This window comes from Oncorhynchus nerka, linkage group LG6 (genome assembly GCF_034236695.1).
Source record: "Oncorhynchus nerka isolate Pitt River linkage group LG6, Oner_Uvic_2.0, whole genome shotgun sequence".
NCBI lineage: Eukaryota > Metazoa > Chordata > Actinopteri > Salmoniformes > Salmonidae > Oncorhynchus > Oncorhynchus nerka.
The window spans coordinates 72,058,575-72,078,041 of NC_088401.1; the positions used below are offsets into that span (position 1 = coordinate 72,058,575).

Genomic DNA, 19,467 nt, shown 5'->3' on the forward strand with positions numbered 1-19,467 from the left:
AACTAACACAATGACTTCAAACTGAAGCTGGAAAGACTGCAAACTAGCTGCATTTCATTTTGTTCTACCTTTTTTCATTTGACATTTCTTTGTTTATATCCATAAAAAATGATGCCAGCTTATTGATGATTTCGACTGGCTGAGAAACGTTGACTGCCTGTCTGTCCCGTCCAGACTCCTGACACGTTCATTACTATGGGACAGCTGGAGATCCAATTTGAATATTGAAACAATGTTGTAAATGTCAGAGAGACAGACAGCTAGGTTTATACAAATCTCCGCTGTTGAAAACCAAATGTTAATCGAAAAGAAATGTGAGATAATGTCTAGATGCTTTTTATAGTGGAGATCAAGTTTATAAATTGCTTGGCTAGGCTGATGAGAAAGTGGATTGCGCAGTCAGATGGAAAAAGAGTAAATAGGCATTTTAACGTAATAGATTTAGCCGGAGGTAACTTGTGGAATAGACACCGGCTGGAATGCGGTTTTAACCAATCAGCATTCGGGATTAGACCCACCCGTTGTATAATATCTTATAACTCTTTGCAACAACTCTTAGCTATGCTAGTTAGCAATGGTGCTGGTCCCAGATTTGTGACCTTGTTGTCTTATCCTGTATGTTTTCGACCTAGACCCATGCCAGGAAGTAAAAGCAAGAAGTGTACCCTTCAATCTGTGATGTGATTTGTTGAGTCAATTCAACTAGCATTACAGGAAATACATTCCATTGCATGTGCCACATCAGTTAGCATTATTTTAATGAACATTCTACATTACCATGGCAATCCAGCATCAGTTGATAGAACGTTCCAAAATAGCATGAAAATGATCACATCTCAATACCAGGCAGCCATTGTGAGTGTACCCATGAGTTTACCAGTCAAATTGCCAGGGTTAGAGCATCCAAGCCCATTCAATTAATTATATTTCTATGGTACTGACTGTAGCTAGATAACATGCCTGATAACTTGTGGCTCAGGCTCTGTTCTCCTCTGAATGATCAGCCCAGGCTCAGCTCTCAGCTCACTCCCTAGCCCCGGCCAGGCATGCAAAGATGGAATCTCTCTCTCTCTCTCTATCTCTGTTTACTTCACACCGTGGTTCAAGCATGCACATTCCCTCTGTGCAAACCATGTAAATCCATCATAGCGGTGTACACACAGTACGGACAGATAAATGACAGAGCTTAGGAGAATATAGAACAACATGCAGACAATGTAAGAAATAAGATGGGTTGTTATTATAAGCCTACATCAGTTATGCATACATGACACACAAATTGATCACAGATAAACAACACTAAATGTTACAGCCAATATAGGACTGTATTACACAATTAACAATATCCTGCAACAAAAAAAACAGCTACACACCAGTAGCAACCTAAATTCCTTGACATGTATTACCTAGCATTCATATTCAGTTAAGCAGTTCAGGATATATTGTATTTCTACTGTTTCCTTAGAACTAATTATGTTGTATAATAATATCTTTTTTTTTTGCATTGAGAACCCGAACATCCAGTGTTTAACTATAGTAAACAAACAAACATAGTAAACTAACAAAGATTTGACCGTCTGTCAATGTGCCCTTGAGCAAGGCAGTTAACCCTAATTGCTCCTGTAAATTGCTCTGTATAAGAGCATCTACTAAAATGTAAGTGAGTGTTTATCTCCTTAGACCTGTCCCACCATATGGAGAAAGGATGTCTGGTTCCCTGAGTGTACGCGGCATATCATGACTGATCATGAGTGATGGTACACTGCTCATTGGCTCAATTTGGTGCATGTCATCTATGCGGATCGTGGCGGGAGGGATGAGTGGGTGGTCCACCTCAGGCTGAGGGTTGACAGGGAGAACATAGAACTCTTCTTTCTCCTGCTGATCCAGGTTCTTCAGAATAGCCTTGGACAGGAAGTGAGGGTCATCCTCATGCTCATCTACAAGAAGTAGAAATTACATAGGTCGAAATTACATAGGTCGTAATATTAGGCACATAGGAGGACATTCAATCTTATATTATGAGAGTGAGGAAGAGAGAAGGACGGACAGACAGAGAGACACACGGACAAACGGACTGAAAGACAGACATCTAACCGTTGAGCAGGATGAGTCAGTAGCGGTTCCTGCACTCCAGTGAGCGGTCCAGTATGTCCTGTAGAGTCCTGTAGAACAGCAGCACCTGCTCTCTCCTGTCCCTCTCCCCAAACCCTGCACTACTCTCCTGAGACATCTTATACAGTGTCAGCAGAGGGGTGGCATACTCCACCACACAGTGATGGGCCTACAGACAAACACACACATAACAAACAGACCATAACTCTATCCTCCTGATTCCTGCTTACAAGCAAAAACTAAACCAGGAAGTACCAGTGTTACGTTCCCCAGTTTATGTGTTGTAGTTTGTGTATTTGCATGTGTTTATTTCAGGAAATGGCTTCCTGAAATCCCTCAAGCAGCTGATTGGTCGACTCCATGGCTAATTGGAGAGCTGATCCCGCCTCCTCGTCAAGATGCAGCTGTCTCCAGTTAAACATTCATTCTGAAGCTATATAAAAGCCAGTGTTCTGTTCAGGAGAAAGTCATTGCTGGGAGGTCATTGCAGAGAGATTGAATGTGAGGGAGGTCATTGCTGAGAGAGGAGGCTGATGGATGTGGATAATTTACTATGTTAGTTGTTGGTAGCACTTGGTATGTTCTGTGAGTTTGTTGCTCAGATAGAGCTTATTTGATGTCCTTTGTTTCTTAGTTTGTTTGAGAAATTATTTGTTCTCCTGTTTCAGTTGTTCCCAGGGGGGAAGGGGAAGGCACCTAGGGAGTGCTTAGGCAAGAGGCCCACGGGCATACATATACCCGTAGTATATTCATTGTCTAGGCACAATAGGTAAGACCTGGGCGGACCACCCCCTGTATTTTGGTTAGGGCACCAGGTGGTGCTAAATTAGGTAAGTAGTGGTTAGGCAGGTAAGATAGGAGAGGGGGCTTTGAGATTTACTTTCTTTGCTTTGGTTCCGTCCAGCCTCTTTTCCCCATATTACTGTGTAAAGGAATAAAGTCCTTGTAAACGGTACCACATTCTGCCTGTTGTCATCCTTACTCACGCCTACAGTCCATACCTCTTTCACTTCACGGAGAGTTGAGTTGTAGCAGGGTGTTGCTTTCCCTCTTCATAGAGGCGTGCGTAACTCCAGTGACTCGCTCAATAAGGAAGTGGTCAGATGAAGCAGATGCTAAGCTACAGGACTGTTTTGCTAGCACAGACTGGAATATGTTTCAGGATTCTGCCAATAGCATTGAGGAATACACCACATCAATCATTGGCTTCATCAATAAGTGCATTGATGACGTCAGTGACTGTACGTACATACCCCAACCAGAAGCCATGGATTACAGGCAACATCCACACTGAGCTAAAGTATAAAGCTGCTGCTTTCAAGAAGCGGGATTTTTAACCGGACGCTTATAAGAAATCCTGTTATGCCTTCTGACGAACCATCAAACAGGCAAAGCATCAATACAGGACTAAGAATGAATTGTACTACACCGTCTTTGACGCTCGTCGGATGTGGCAGGGCTTGCAAACTATTACAGACTACAAAGGGAAGCACAGCTGTGAGCTTCCCAGTGACACAAGCCTACCAGATGAGCTAAATTACTTCTATGCTGGTTCGAGGCAAGCAACACTGAAAAATGCATGAGAGCATCAGCTGTTCCAGATGACTTTGTGATCAGCTCTCCGTAGCCAATGTAAGACCTTTAAACAGGTCAACATTCAAAAGGCTGCAGAGCCAGGCGGATTACCAGGACGTGTACTCTGAGCATGCGCTGACCAACTGTCTTCACTGACATTTTCAACCTGTCCCTGACCGAGTCTGTAATAGCAACATGTTTCAAGCAGACCACCATCGTCCCTGTGCCCAAGAACCCTAAGGTAACCAGCCTGAATGACTATGTACCCGTAGCACTCACACCTGTAGCCATGAAGTGCTTTGAAAGGCTGGTCATGGCTCACATCAACACCATTATCCCAGAAACCCTAGACTCACTCCAATTTGCGTAACACTCCAACAGATCCACAGATGATGCAATCTCTGTTGCACTCCACACTGCCCTTTCCCACCTGGAGTAAAGGAACTCCTACGTGAAAATGCTATTCATTGACTACAGCTCAGCGTTCAACACCATAGTTCCCTCACAGTTCATCACTAAGCTAAGGACCCAGGGACTAAACACCTCCCTCTGCAATTGGATCCTGGACTTCCTGACGGGCCGCCCCCAGGTGGTAACACATCTGCCACGCTGATCCTCAACACGGAGCCTCCTCAGGGGTGCGTGCTCAGTCCCCTCCTGTACTCCCTGTTCACACATGACTGCATGGCCAAGCACGACTCTTACACCATTATTAAGTTTTCAGACGACACAACATTGGTAGGCCTGATCACCGACAACAATGATACAGCCTATAGGGAGGACTTCAGAGATCTGGCAGTGTGGTGCCAGGATAACAGCCTCTCCCACAAACACACCAAGACAGTCGTAAAGATAGCACGACAACACCTATTCCCCGTCAGAAGACTGAAAAGATTTGGCATGGGTCCTCAGATCCTCAAAAAGTTACACAGCTGCACCATCGAGACCATCCTGACTGGTTGCATCACCACCTGCTATGGCAACAGCTCGGCCTCCGACCGCAAGGCACTACAGAGAGTAGTGCGTATGGCCCAGTACATCACTGTGACGAAGCTTCATGCCATCCAGGACCTCTATACCAGGCAGTATCAGAGGAAGGCCCCAAAAATTGCCAAAGACACCAGCCATCCCAGTCATAGACTGTTCTCTCTGCTACCGCACGGCAAGCGGTACAGGAGCGCCAAGTCTAGTTCCAAAAGGCTTCTTAACAGCTTCTACCCTCAAGCCAAAAGACTCTCGAATAGCTAATCAAATGGATACCCAGACTTTTTGCATTGTCCCCCCCCACCCCCATTTTTACACTGCTGCTACTCTCTGTTTATTATCCATGCATAGTCACTTTACCTCTACCTACATATACATATTACCTCAATTACCTCGACTAACTGATGCCCACATACATTGACTCTGTACGGTACCCCCTGTATATAGCCTCCTCACATTGACTCTGTACGGTACCCCCTGTATATAGCCTCCTCACATTGACTCTGTACGGTACCCCCTGTATATAGCCTCCTCACATTGACTCTGTACGGTACCCCCTGTATATAGCCTCCTCACATTGACTCTGTACGGTACCCCCTGTATATAGCCTCCTCACATTGACTCTGTACCGGTACCCCCTGTATATAGCCTCCTCACATTGACTCTGTACGGTACCCCCTGTATATAGCCTCCTCACATTGACTCTGTACGGTACCCCCTGTATATAGCCTCCTCACATTGACTCTGTACCGGTACCCCCTGTATATAGCCTCCTCACATTGACTCTGTACCGGTACCCCCTGTATATAGCCTCCTCACATTGACTCTGTACGGTACCCCCTGTATATAGCCTCCTCACATTGACTCTGTACGGTACCTCCTGTATATAGCCTCCTCACATTGACTCTGTACGGTACCCCCTGTATATAGCCTCCTCACATTGACTCTGTACCGGTACCCCCTGTATATAGCCTCCTCACATTGACTCTGTACGGTACCCCCTGTATATAGCCTCCTCACATTGACTCTGTACCGGTACCCCCTGTATATAGCCTCCTCACATTGACTCTGTACGGTACCCCCTGTATATAGCCTCCTCACATTGACTCTGTACGGTACCCCCTGTATAAAGCCTCCTCACATTGACTCTGTACGGTACCCCCTGTATATAGCCTCCTCACATTGACTCTGTACGGTACCCCTGTATATAGCCTCCTCACATTGACTCTGTACGGTACCCCCTGTATATAGCCTCCTCACATTGACTCTGTACGGTACCCCCTGTATATAGCCTCCTCACATTGACTCTGTACGGTACCCCCTGTATATAGCCTCCTCACATTGACTCTGTACGGTACCCCCTGTATATAGCCTCCTCACATTGACTCTGTACGGTACCCCTGTATATAGCCTCCACATTGACTCTGTACGGTACCCCCTGTATATAGCCTCCACATTGACTCTGTACGGTACCCCCTGTATATAGCCTCCTCACATTGACTCTGTACGGTACCCCCTGTATATAGCCTCCTCACATTGACTCTGTACGGTACCCCCTGTATATAGCCTCCTCACATTGACTCTGTACGGTACCCCCTGTATAAAGCCTCCTCACATTGACTCTGTACGGTACCCCCTGTATATAGCCTCCTCACATTGACTCTGTACGGTACCCCCTGTATATAGCCTCCTCACATTGACTCTGTACGGTACCCCCTGTATATAGCCTCCTCACATTGACTCTGTACGGTACCCCCTGTATATAGCCTCCTCACATTGACTCTGTACGGTACCCCCTGTATATAGCCTCCTCACATTGACTCTGTACGGTACCCCCTGTATATAGCCTCCTCACATTGACTCTGTACGGTACCCCCTGTATAAAGCCTCCTCACATTGACTCTGTACGGTACCCCTGTATATAGCCTCCACATTGACTCTGTACGGTACCCCCTGTATATAGCCTCTCTCACATTGACTCTGTACGGTACCCCCTGTATATAGCCTCCTCACATTGACTCTGTACGGTACCCCCTGTATATAGCCTCCTCACATTGACTCTGTACGGTACCCCCTGTATATAGCCTCCTCACATTGACTCTGTACGGTACCCCCTGTATATAGCCTCCTCACATTGACTCTGTACGGTACCCCCTGTATAAAGCCTCCACATTGACTCTGTACGGTACCCCTGTATATAGCCTCCTCACATTGACTCTGTACGGTACCCCCTGTATATAGCCTCCTCACATTGACTCTGTACGGTACCCCCTGTATATAGCCTCCTCACATTGACTCTGTACGGTACCCCTGTATATAGCCTCCTCACATTGACTCTGTACCGGTACCCCCTGTATAAAGCCTCCTCACATTGACTCTGTACGGTACCCCCTGTATAAAGCCTCCTCACATTGACTCTGTACGGTACCCCCTGTATATAGCCTCCTCACATTGACTCTGTACCGGTACTCCCTGTATATAGCCTCCTCACATTGACTCTGTACCGGTACCCCCTGTATATAGCCTCCTCACATTGACTCTGTACCGGTACCCCCTGTATATAGCCTCTCCTCACATTGACTCTGTACCGGTACCCCCTGTATATAGCCTCCTCACATTGACTCTGTACCGGTACCCCCTGTATATAGCCTCCTCACATTGACTCTGTACCGGTACCCCCTGTATATAGCCTCCTCACATTGACTCTGTACCGGTACCCCCTGTATATAGCCTCCTCACATTGACTCTGTACCGGTACCCCCTGTATATAGCCTCCTCACATTGACTCTGTACCGGTACCCCTGTATATAGCCTCCTCACATTGACTCTGTACCGGTACCCCCTGTATATAGCCTCCTCACATTGACTCTGTACCGGTACCCCTGTATATAGCCTCCTCACATTGACTCTGTACCGGTACCCCCTGTATATAGCCTCCTCACATTGACTCTGTACCGGTACCCCCTGTATATAGCCTCCTCACATTGACTCTGTACCGGTACCCCCTGTATATAGCCTCCTCACATTGACTCTGTACCGGTACCCCCTGTATATAGCCTCGCTCCTGTTATTTTATTGTTGCTCCTTCATTTTTTTTATTTGTTCAAAAAATATATATTGCTTCAGTTTCTTTTTACTTTCCAGAATTTTTTAATTTTTTAATTTTAAAAAAGTAAGCATTTCACTGTAAGGTCTACTACACCTGTTGCATTCGGTACATGTGACAAATAACATTTGATTTAACACACACACACAAACAGGGAATACTGGGATTATGCAATTCAGTGCAACAACCCAAAAAATCTGCAAATGGGTTTATAGATTGTGCACACATTTGGCCACGTTGTGCACGTGTTGGGCTTTTCCACATTATTTTAGTATTTTCCAGAGGTTCTTAACCACTCACTGTTGATTCACTGTTTGACCACATGGTGGTGCCAGTGTAATGCATTTCACTTTGGGATAGTGTTCGAGAAGGTGACTGACTGTAAGGTAATCCCTACCTACCTGTCTGTTCTCGTCCAATAGGCTGTAGACACTGTGCCTGTAGACACGCCCCCTGACCCCTGCTCTGTCGATCTCTGTGTTAGGGAGGTTGTCATAGAAACGGATGTTGGTGTCCTCATCTTCCAGTTTGTGAGCGATGTTGGCGTTGAGAGGGAGGAGGATGAGGAGCTTTCTGGAACCCCTGGTCTCAAACGGACCTGCCGTGTGTGAGGCACGGAATTCTGCTATAGAACCCTCCAAACCTACCACAAAAATACAGATCAACAAATACACACAGCTGACATGATACAGTATTTGTTACGTTACAGAAAAAAGCTTAATAAATGCCCCTGTCAAAATAAGTACAGCCTTCTCTCTGACTGTTCGTTGTGATTAATCTACATCAAATCCAGAGGTTATGATTTTCTTTGTGTGTGTGAGCTGATGGTAGTCTACTTACGAGGCAACACCAGGTTGAGGTAGCCCAGGTGGAAAGACCAAGCCAGGCCATGAGCCACGTTCATCTTCCTCTCCTCACAAATCTCTGACACTTCCACTTCAGACGGACCCTGGATATGGGAGAGAGAAACATCAACCGGGAAATAACCAGTATTACTCACAGGCAGACATGCAGAATTACTCACAGACAGACATCACAGACAGACATGCAGGGAATCTGGTATAAAAATATTTACTGGGATTTACTGAAACCACAACCATGATGAGCAATCAAAAACCACAACTCTGGTGAGCTAACAAGAATCCCACTAACACACAGTCAGCATTTTACAGCAGCATGGAAGCTACAGTATCGTTCAGTATAATTGGCTTCAGGAAGCTAAACTATGTTATTAGTGGCTTAAAGGAGAGGGTTTGGAGACCCACACCAGACTGATGATTAAAACCATCCTTGAGACCAGGGTTGGGTTCAATTCCATTTCAATTCCAGTCGATGCAGAATTCCAAATTGTCCTCATTGTAAAGCATTCAAAAGATCTGGAATTGGAACTTCAGGGAACATCCTGAATTTAATGGAATTTAGATGGAATTCACCCCCAACCCTGCTGGAGACACGCAGGGTTCTGTGTTGGTTCATATTGTGTGTGAGAGTTCCAGATCAGGCTCTTGTTATCTCACCAGTACTCCCAGGGTTCTGAGTAGAGGGTAGAGGACACAGGCCAAGACCACCATGCTCCACTGGTCTCTCCAGGGCTGTGGCTCAGTCAGGCCAAACAGCAGCGCTGCCAACCCCACACCCAGGAGAGTATACACACCCACACAGGCTGTCACCATCTGACCCAGCCTCCCACCACGGTAGACAGAGGGGTGAGAAAAGGAGAGAGGGAGAGGTAGAGAGGGAGGCAGGTAATATGTAAATATTGATCTATTTATTCAGCGACCATGTTTTGTGGGTATGAGTATGACTATGAGTATGGAAGTTAAGTTCCCTCACCGGGTAGTTGCATGATGAAGACATTCCTCTATGAGAAGAAACACTCCATGCAGCGAGGGCCCCACAGTCAGGATGAGTATCGCTGCTGCAACGTGTCTGAAGAAGCTCTCAGGCTCCAAAACCAAGATGGCCGTCATCACCATGGTAGCCAATCCTATCGCACCGACTTTGGGTAGACTCCCACGAGGCTGAGGGACCAGACTCTCCTCCCCTCCCAACTGTTGCATCTGAGGAACAGACATAACAGCACCATGACTTAGTATGAGAGATATAACATACAAATAATCAGGTAACACCTGTCCCTTTTGTCATTTTCACAACTTCTTGAAAGGTTGCCAGACATTTCAACAGCCATATAATCATGAACTAAGTGCCTTGCGTTATATGGGCATTGAATTGGTGAAGGCCATGTAGGGGAGGAGATTGGGATAAATTACTTCTCCACAGAGAGACATATTGGATAGACCACTTGTGCATTCTTGCCCCAGCAGGCCTTAATGAGGATTGTTATTTTTCTTGTTGTTTGTAGTATGTTATCAATATGCCAAACACTTTGGTAATGACATCATAATGTAATTGTATTGTGTGTCTGTGTGTCACACCCTGATCTGTTTCACCTGTCTTTGTGCTTGTCTCCAGACCGCCCCAGGTGTCTCCCATCTCCCCTCATTATCCCCTGTGTATACATACCTGCGTTTTCTGTTTGTCTGTTGCCAGTTCATTTTGTCCTGTCAAGTCCTACCAGCGTGTTCCCATGTTTCCTGTGCTCTATTTTTTGTTTTCCTAGTCTTCCCAGTTCTGACCTTTCTGCCTGTCCTGACCCTGATCCTGCCCACAGTTCTAGCCTTTCTGCCTGTCCTGACCCTGATCCTGCCCACTGTTCTGACCTTTCTGCCTGTCCTGACCCTGATCCTGCCCACTGTTCTGACCTTTCTGCCTGTCCTGACCCTGATCCTGCCCACTGTTCTGACCTTTCTGCCTGTCCTGACCCTGATCCTGCCCACTGTTCTGACCTTTCTGCCTGTCCTGACCCTGATCCTGCCCACTGTTCTGACCTTTCTGCCTGTCCTGACCCTGATCCTGCCCACTGTTCTGACCTTTCTGCCTGTCCTGACCCTGATCCTGCCCACAGTTCTAACCTTTCTGCCTGTCCTGACCCTGATCCTGCCCACAGTTCTAACCTTTCTGCCTGTCCTGACCCTGATCCTGCCCACTGTTCTGACCTTTCTGCCTGTCCTGACCCTGATCCTGCCCACAGTTCTAACCTTTCTGCCTGTCCTGACCCTGATCCTGCCCACAGTTCTAACCTTTCTGCCTGTCCTGACCCTGATCCTGCCCACAGTTCTAACCTTTCTGCCTGTCCTGATCCTTCCTGACTCTGGATTAGGCCTTTCTGCCTGTCCTGACCCTGATCCTGCCCACTGTTCTGACCTTTCTGCCTGTCCTGACCCTGATCCTGCCCACTGTTTTGACCTTTCTGCCTGTCCTGACCCTGATCCTGCCCACAGTTCTAACCTTTCTGCCTGTCCTGACCCTGATCCTGCCCACTGTTCTGACCTTTCTGCCTGTCCTGACCCTGATCCTGCCCACAGTTCTAACCTTTCTGCCTGTCCTGACCCTGATCCTGCCCACTGTTCTGACCTTTCTGCCTGTCCTGACCCTGATCCTGCCCACAGTTCTAACCTTTCTGCCTGTCCTGACCCTGATCCTGCCCACAGTTCTAACCTTTCTGCCTGTCCTGACCCTGATCCTGCCCACAGTTCTAACCTTTCTGCCTGTCCTGATCCTTCCTGACTCTGGATTAGGCCTTTCTGCCTGTCCTGACCCTGATCCTGCCCACTGTTCTGACCTTTCTGCCTGTCCTGACCCTGATCCTGCCCACTGTTCTGACCTTTCTGCCTGTCCTGACCCTGATCCTGCCCACAGTTCTAACCTTTCTGCCTGTCCTGACCCTGATCCTGCCCACTGTTCTGACCTTTCTGCCTGTCCTGACCCTGATCCTGCCCACAGTTCTAACCTTTCTGCCTGTCCTGACCCTGATCCTGCCCACAGTTCTAACCTTTCTGCCTGTCCTGACCCTGATCCTGCCCACAGTTCTAACCTTTCTGCCTGTCCTGATCCTTCCTGACTCTGGATTAGGCCTTTCTGCCTGTCCTGACCCTGATCCTGCCCACTGTTCTGACCTTTCTGCCTGTCCTGACCCTGATCCTGCCCACTGTTCTGACCTTTCTGCCTGTCCTGACCCTGATCCTGCCCACTGTTCTGACCTTTCTGCCTGTCCTGACCCTGATCCTGCCCACTGTTCTGACCTTTCTGCCTGTCCTGACCCTGATCCTGCCCACAGTTCTAACCTTTCTGCCTGTCCTGACCCTGATCCTGCCCACAGTTCTAACCTTTCTGCCTGTCCTGACCCTGATCCTGCCCACTGTTCTGACCTTTCTGCCTGTCCTGACCCTGATCCTGCCCACAGTTCTAACCTTTCTGCCTGTCCTGACCCTGATCCTGCCCACAGTTCTAACCTTTCTGCCTGTCCTGACCCTGATCCTGCCCACAGTTCTAACCTTTCTGCCTGTCCTGATCCTTCCTGACTCTGGATTAGGCCTTTCTGCCTGTCCTGACCCTGATCCTGCCCACTGTTCTGACCTTTCTGCCTGTCCTGACCCTGATCCTGCCCACTGTTCTGACCTTTCTGCCTGTCCTGACCCTGATCCTGCCCACAGTTCTAACCTTTCTGCCTGTCCTGACCCTGATCCTGCCCACTGTTCTGACCTTTCTGCCTGTCCTGACCCTGATCCTGCCCACAGTTCTAACCTTTCTGCCTGTCCCGACCCTGATCCTGCCCACAGTTCTAACCTTTCTGCCTGTCCTGACCCTGATCCTGCCCACAGTTCTAACCTTTCTGCCTGTCCTGATCCTTCCTGACTCTGGATTAGGCCTTTCTGCCTGTCCTGACCCTGATCCTGCCCACTGTTCTGACCTTTCTGCCTGTCCTGACCCTGATCCTGCCCACTGTTCTGACCTTTCTGCCTGTCCTGACCCTGATCCTGCCCACTGTTCTGACCTTTCTGCCTGTCCTGACCCTGATCCTGCCCACTGTTCTGACCTTTCTGCCTGTCCTGACCCTGATCCTGCCCACTGTTCTGACCTTTCTGCCTGTCCTGACCCTGATCCTGCCCACAGTTCTAACCTTTCTGCCTGTCCTGACCCTGATCCTGCCCACAGTTCTAACCTTTCTGCCTGTCCTGACCCTGATCCTGCCCACTGTTCTAACCTTTCTGCCTGTCCTGACCCTGATCCTGCCCACAGTTCTAACCTTTCTGCCTGTCCTGACCCTGATCCTGCCCACAGTTCTAACCTTTCTGCCTGTCCTGATCCTTCCTGACTCTGGATTAGGCCTTTCTGCCTGTCCTGACCCTGATCCTGCCCACTGTTCTGACCTTTCTGCCTGTCCTGACCCTGATCCTGCCCACTGTTCTGACCTTTCTGCCTGTCCTGACCCTGATCCTGCCCACTGTTCTGACCTTTCTGCCTGTCCTGACCCTGATCCTGCCCACTGTTCTGACCGTTCTGCCTGTCCTGACCCTGATCCTGCCCACTGTTCTAACCTTTCTGCCTGTCCTGACTCTGATCCTGCCCACAGTTCTGACCTTTCTGCCTGTCCTGTCCCTGATCCTGCCCACTGTTCTAACCTTTCTGCCTGATTCTGATTTGGATTACAACCCTTTGCCTGCCCCTTGTACTATAATAAACTCTGATACTCATACTATCCGCCTCCTGTGTCTGCATCTGAGTCTTGGCCTGAGTCCTGATAGTACAAACTGGCCGTGACTGACCCAGCAGACTCGGATCAGCTCCGCAATGCTGTCTCCTCCCAAGGAGCCACCATGGGAAGCCTGGTTCGTAAGGGGGGAGGGGTCCGGCTAACCGGATGTTTGTCCCAGGCTCTGCCCGTTGCACCAGTCCTAGAATGGGCACATTCCTTGAGACTGACCTGCCATCCAGGCTCCCGTTGGATTCTGGCTTTCATCTGACAATGCTTTTAGTGGCCTTCCATGGTTCCTGATGTCTCCGCATTCGTCGCCGCCTGCACTGTGTGCACAAAATGAGACTCTGCGGCAAGTTACGGCTGGCCTTCTTCAACCACTCTGTTCCTCACTGCCCCTGGTCCCATAAATCCCTGGACTTTGTTACTGGTCTTGCTCCATCAGATGGCAACACCACGATACTGACGGTGGTGGATAGGTTTTCTAAAGCAACCCATTTTATTCCCCTTACCAAGGTACCCTCAGCCAAGGAGACGGCTCAGCTCATGGTGTAGCACATCTTCTGGATCCATGGACTTCCGGTCGACATGGTCTCTGTTTGTGGTCCTCAGTTCTCGTTCTGGAAGGCATTCTGCACCCTCACTGGGTCGTCGGCCAGCCTGTCCTCTGGTTTTCACACCCAATTTAACAGCCAGTCGGAGCGAGCCAATCAGGACCTAGAGACGGCTCTTCGCTGCCTCGTCACCGCCAACCCCACCACCTGGAGCCAGCAACTCGTGTGGGTGGAATACGTCAAAATCAAATCAAATCAAATCAAATGTTATTTGTCACATACACATGGTTAGCAGATGTTAATGCGAGTGTAGCGAAATGCTTGTGCTTCTAGTTCCGACAATGCAGTAATAACCAACAAGTAATCTAACTAACAATTCCAAAACTACTGTCTTATACACAGTGTAAGGGGATAAAGAATATGTACATAAGGATATATGAATGAGTGATGGTACAGAGCAGCATAGGCAAGATACAGTAGATGGTATCGAGTACAGTATATACATATGAGATGAGTATGTAAACAAAGTGGCATAGTTAAAGTGGCTAGTGATACATGTATTACATAAGGATGCAGTAGATGATATAGAGTACAGTATATACGTATGCATATGAGATGAATAATGTAGGGTATGTAACATTATATTAGGTAGCATTGTTTAAAGTGGCTAGTGATATATTTTACATCATTTCCCATCAATTCCCATTATTAAAGTGGCTGGAGTTGAGTCAGTGTCAGTGTGTTGGCAGCAGCCACTCAATGTTAGTGGTGGCTGTTTAACAGTCTGATGGCCTTGAGATAGAAGCTGTTTTTCAGTCTCTCGGTCCCAGATTTGATGCACCTGTACTGACCTCGCCTTCTGGATGATAGCGGGGTGAACAGGCAGTGGCTCGGGTGGTTGTTGTCCTTGATGATCTTTATGGCCTTCCTGTAACATCGGGTGGTGTAGGTGTCCTGGAGGGCAGGTAGTTTGCCCCCGGTGATGCGTTGTGCAGACCTCACTACCCTCTGGAGAGTCTTACGGTTGTGGGCGGAGCAGTTGCCATACCAGGCGGTGATACAGCCCGCCAGGATGCTCTCGATTGTGCATCTGTAGAAGTTTGTGAGTGCTTTTGGTGACAAGCCAAATTTCTTCAGCCTCCTGAGGTTGAAGAGACGCTGCTGCGCCTTCTTCACGATGCTGTCTGTGTGAGTGGACCAATTCAGTTTGTCTGTGATGTGTATGCCGAGGAACTTAAAACTTACTACCCTCTCCACTACTGTTCCATCGATGTGGATAGGGGGGTGTTCCCTCTGCTGTTTCCTGAAGTCCACAATCATCTCTGTAACACCCTTCCCTGCTCGGCCACTGGTCTCTCGTCCTGTTCCTTTGGATACCAGCCCTCGCTCTTCCCTGAGCAAGAGGAAGAAGTCAGCATACCCTCTGCCGAGATGTTTGTCCGCCGCTGTCACTGTCCCTAGAAGAGAGCCCGGGCCACGCTTTTGAAGACCACATCCAGGTATCGGCGACTGTCCTGACCCTGATCCTGCCCACAATTCTAGCCTTTCTGTCTGTCCTGACCCTGATCCTGCCCACAGTTCTACCCTTTCTGCCTGTCCTGACCCTGATCCTGCCCACTGTTCTGACCTTTCTGCCTGTCCTGACCCTGATCCTGCCCACTGTTCTGACCTTTCTGCCTGTCCTGACCCTGATCCTGCCCACTGTTCTGACCTTTCTGCCTGTCCTGACCCTGATCCTGCCCACTGTTCTGACCTTTCTGCCTGTCCTGTCCCTGATCCTGCCCACTGTTCTGACCTTTCTGCCTGTCCTGTCCCTGATCCTGACCACTGTTCTACCCTTTCTGCCTGTCCTGTCCCTGATCCTGCCCACTGTTCTGACCTTTCTGCCTGTCCTGTCCCTGATCCTGCCCACTGTTCTGACCTTTCTGCCTGTCCTGTCCCTGATCCTGACCACTGTTCTACCCTTTCTGCCTGTCCTGACCCTGATCCTGCCCACAATTCTAGCCTTTCTGCCTGTCCTGACCCTGATCCTGCCCACAGTTCTAGCCTTTCTGCCTGTCCTGACCCTGATCCTGCCCACAATTCTAGCCTTTCTGCCTGTCCTGACCCTGATCCTGCCCACAGTTCTACCCTTTCTGCCTGTCCTGACCCTGATCCTGCCCACTGTTCTGACCTTTCTGCCTGTCCTGACCCTGATCCTGCCCACTGTTCTGACCTTTCTGCCTGTCCTGACCCTGATCCTGCCCACTGTTCTGACCTTTCTGCCTGTCCTGAACCTGATCCTGCCCACTGTTCTGACCTTTCTGCCTGTCCTGTCCCTGATCCTGCCCACTGTTCTGACCTTTCTGCCTGTCCTGTCCCTGATCCTGCCCACTGTTCTACCCTTTCTGCCTGTCCTGTCCCTGATCCTGCCCACTGTTCTGACCTTTCTGCCTGTCCTGTCCCTGATCCTGCCCACTGTTCTGACCTTTCTGCCTGTCCTGTCCCTGATCCTGACCACTGTTCTACCCTTTCTGCCTGTCCTGTCCCTGATCCTGCCCACTGTTCTGACCTTTCTGTCTGTCCTGACCCTGATCCTGCCCACTGTTCTGACCTTTCTGCCTGTCCTGACCCTGATCCTGCCCACTGTTCTGACCTTTCTGCCTGTCCTGACCCAGATCCTGCCCACAGTTCTGACCTTTCTGCCTGTCCTGACCCTGATCCTGCCCACTGTTCTGACCTTTCTGCCTGTCCTGACCCTGATCCTGCCCACAGTTCTGACCTTTCTGCCTGTCCTGACCCTGATCCTGCCCACTGTTCTGACCTTTCTGCCTGTCCTGACCCTGATCCTGCCCACTGTTCTGACCTTTCTGCCTGTCCTGACCCTGATCCTGCCCACTGTTCTGACCTTTCTGCCTGTCCTGACCCTGATCCTGCCCACAGTTCTGACCTTTCTGCCTGTCCTGTCCCTGATCCTGACCACTGTTCTACCCTTTCTGCCTGTCCTGTCCCTGATCCTGCCCACTGTTCTGACCTTTCTGTCTGTCCTGGCCTTGATCCTGCCCACTGTTCTGACCTTTCTGCCTGTCCTGACCCTGATCCTGCCCACTGTTCTGACCTTTCTGCCTGTCCTGACCCAGATCCTGCCCACAGTTCTGACCTTTCTGCCTGTCCTGACCCTGATCCTGCCCACAGTTCTGACCTTTCTGCCTGTCCTGACCCTGATCCTGCCCACTGTTCTGACCTTTCTGCCTGTCCTGACCCTGATCCTGCCCACTGTTCTGACCTTTCTGCCTGTCCTGACCCTGATCCTGCCCACTGTTCTGACCTTTCTGCCTGTCCTGACCCTGATCCTGCCCACAGTTCTGACCTTTCTGCCTGTCCTGACCCTGATCCTGCCCACTGTTCTGACCTTTCTGCCTGTCCTGACCCTGATCCTGCCCACAGTTCTGACCTTTCTGCCTGTCCTGACCCTGATCTTGCCCACAGTTCTAGCCTTTCTGCCTGTCCTGACCCTGATCCTGCCCACTGTTCTGACCTTTCTGCCTGTCCTGACCCTGATCCTGCCCACTGTTCTGACCTTTCTGCCTGTCCTGACCCTGATCCTGCCCACTGTTCTGACCTTTCTGCCTGTCCTGACCCTGATCCTGCCCACAGTTCTGACCTTTCTGCCCTGTCCTGACCCTGATCCTGCCCACTGTTCTGACCTTTCTGCCTGTCCTGACCCTGATCCTGCCCACTGTTCTGACCTTTCTGCCTGTCCTGACCCTGATCCTGCCCACTGTTCTGACCTTTCTGCCTGTCCTGTCCCTGATCCTGCCCACTGTTCTGACCTTTCTGCCTGTCCTGTCCCTGATCCTGACCACTGTTCTACCCTTTCTGCCTGTCCTGTCCCTGATCCTGCCCAATGTTCTGACCTTTCTGCCTGTCCTGTCCCTGATCCTGCCCACTGTTCTGACCTTTCTGCCTGTCCTGTCCCTGATCCTGACCACTGTTCTACCCTTTCTGCCTGTCCTGACCCTGATCCTGCCCACAATTCTAGCCTTTCTGCCTGTCCTGACCCTGATCCTGCCCACAGTTCTAGCCTTTCTGCCTGTCCTGACCCTGATCCTGCCCACAATTCTAGCCTTTCTGCCTGTCCTGACCCTGATCCTGCCCACAGTTCTACCCTTTCTGCCTGTCCTGACCCTGATCCTGCCCACTGTTCTGACCTTTCTGCCTGTCCTGACCCTGATCCTGCCCACTGTTCTGACCTTTCTGCCTGTCCTGACCCTGATCCTGCCCACTGTTCTGACCTTTCTGCCTGTCCTGAACCTGATCCTGCCCACTGTTCTGACCTTTCTGCCTGTCCTGTCCCTGATCCTGCCCACTGTTCTGACCTTTCTGCCTGTCCTGTCCCTGATCCTGCCCACTGTTCTACCCTTTCTGCCTGTCCTGTCCCTGATCCTGCCCACTGTTCTGACCTTTCTGCCTGTCCTGTCCCTGATCCTGCCCACTGTTCTGACCTTTCTGCCTGTCCTGTCCCTGATCCTGACCACTGTTCTACCCTTTCTGCCTGTCCTGTCCCTGATCCTGCCCACTGTTCTGACCTTTCTGTCTGTCCTGACCCTGATCCTGCCCACTGTTCTGACCTTTCTGCCTGTCCTGACCCTGATCCTGCCCACTGTTCTGACCTTTCTGCCTGTCCTGACCCAGATCCTGCCCACAGTTCTGACCTTTCTGCCTGTCCTGACCCTGATCCTGCCCACTGTTCTGACCTTTCTGCCTGTCCTGACCCTGATCCTGCCCACAGTTCTGACCTTTCTGCCTGTCCTGACCCTGATCCTGCCCACTGTTCTGACCTTTCTGCCTGTCCTGACCCTGATCCTGCCCACTGTTCTGACCTTTCTGCCTGTCCTGACCCTGATCCTGCCCACTGTTCTGACCTTTCTGCCTGTCCTGACCCTGATCCTGCCCACAGTTCTGACCTTTCTGCCTGTCCTGACCCTGATCCTGCCCACTGTTCTGACCTTTCTGCCTGTCCTGACCCTGATCCTGCCCACAGTTCTGACCTTTCTGCCTGTCCTGACCCTGATCCTGCCCACTGTTCTGACCTTTCTGCCTGTCCTGACCCTGATCCTGCCCACTGTTATGACCTTTCTGCCTGTCCTGAACCTGATCCTGTCCACTGTTTTGACCTTTCTGCCTGTCCTGTCCCTGATCCTGCCCACTGTTCTGACCTTTCTGCCTGTCCTGTCCCTGATCCTGACCACTGTTCTACCCTTTCTGCCTGTCCTGTCCCTGATCCTGCCCACTGTTCTGACCTTTCTGCCTGTCCTGTCCCTGATCCTGCCCACTGTTCTGACCTTTCTGCCTGTCCTGTCCCTGATCCTGACCACTGTTCTACCCTTTCTGCCTGTCCTGTCCCTGATCCTGCCCACTGTTCTGACCTTTCTGTCTGTCCTGGCCTTGATCCTGCCCACTGTTCTGACCTTTCTGCCTGTCCTGACCCTGATCCTGCCCACTGTTCTGACCTTTCTGCCTGTCCTGACCCAGATCCTGCCCACAGTTCTGACCTT

General features: G+C 49.9%; 1 pseudogene; it reads right to left on the minus strand.

The window, feature by feature from the left end:
• Positions 1–741: 741 nt before the first annotated feature.
• LOC115118656 (stimulator of interferon genes protein-like) lies at positions 742–14,481 on the minus strand (annotated as a pseudogene).
• Positions 14,482–19,467: the final 4,986 nt, after the last annotated feature.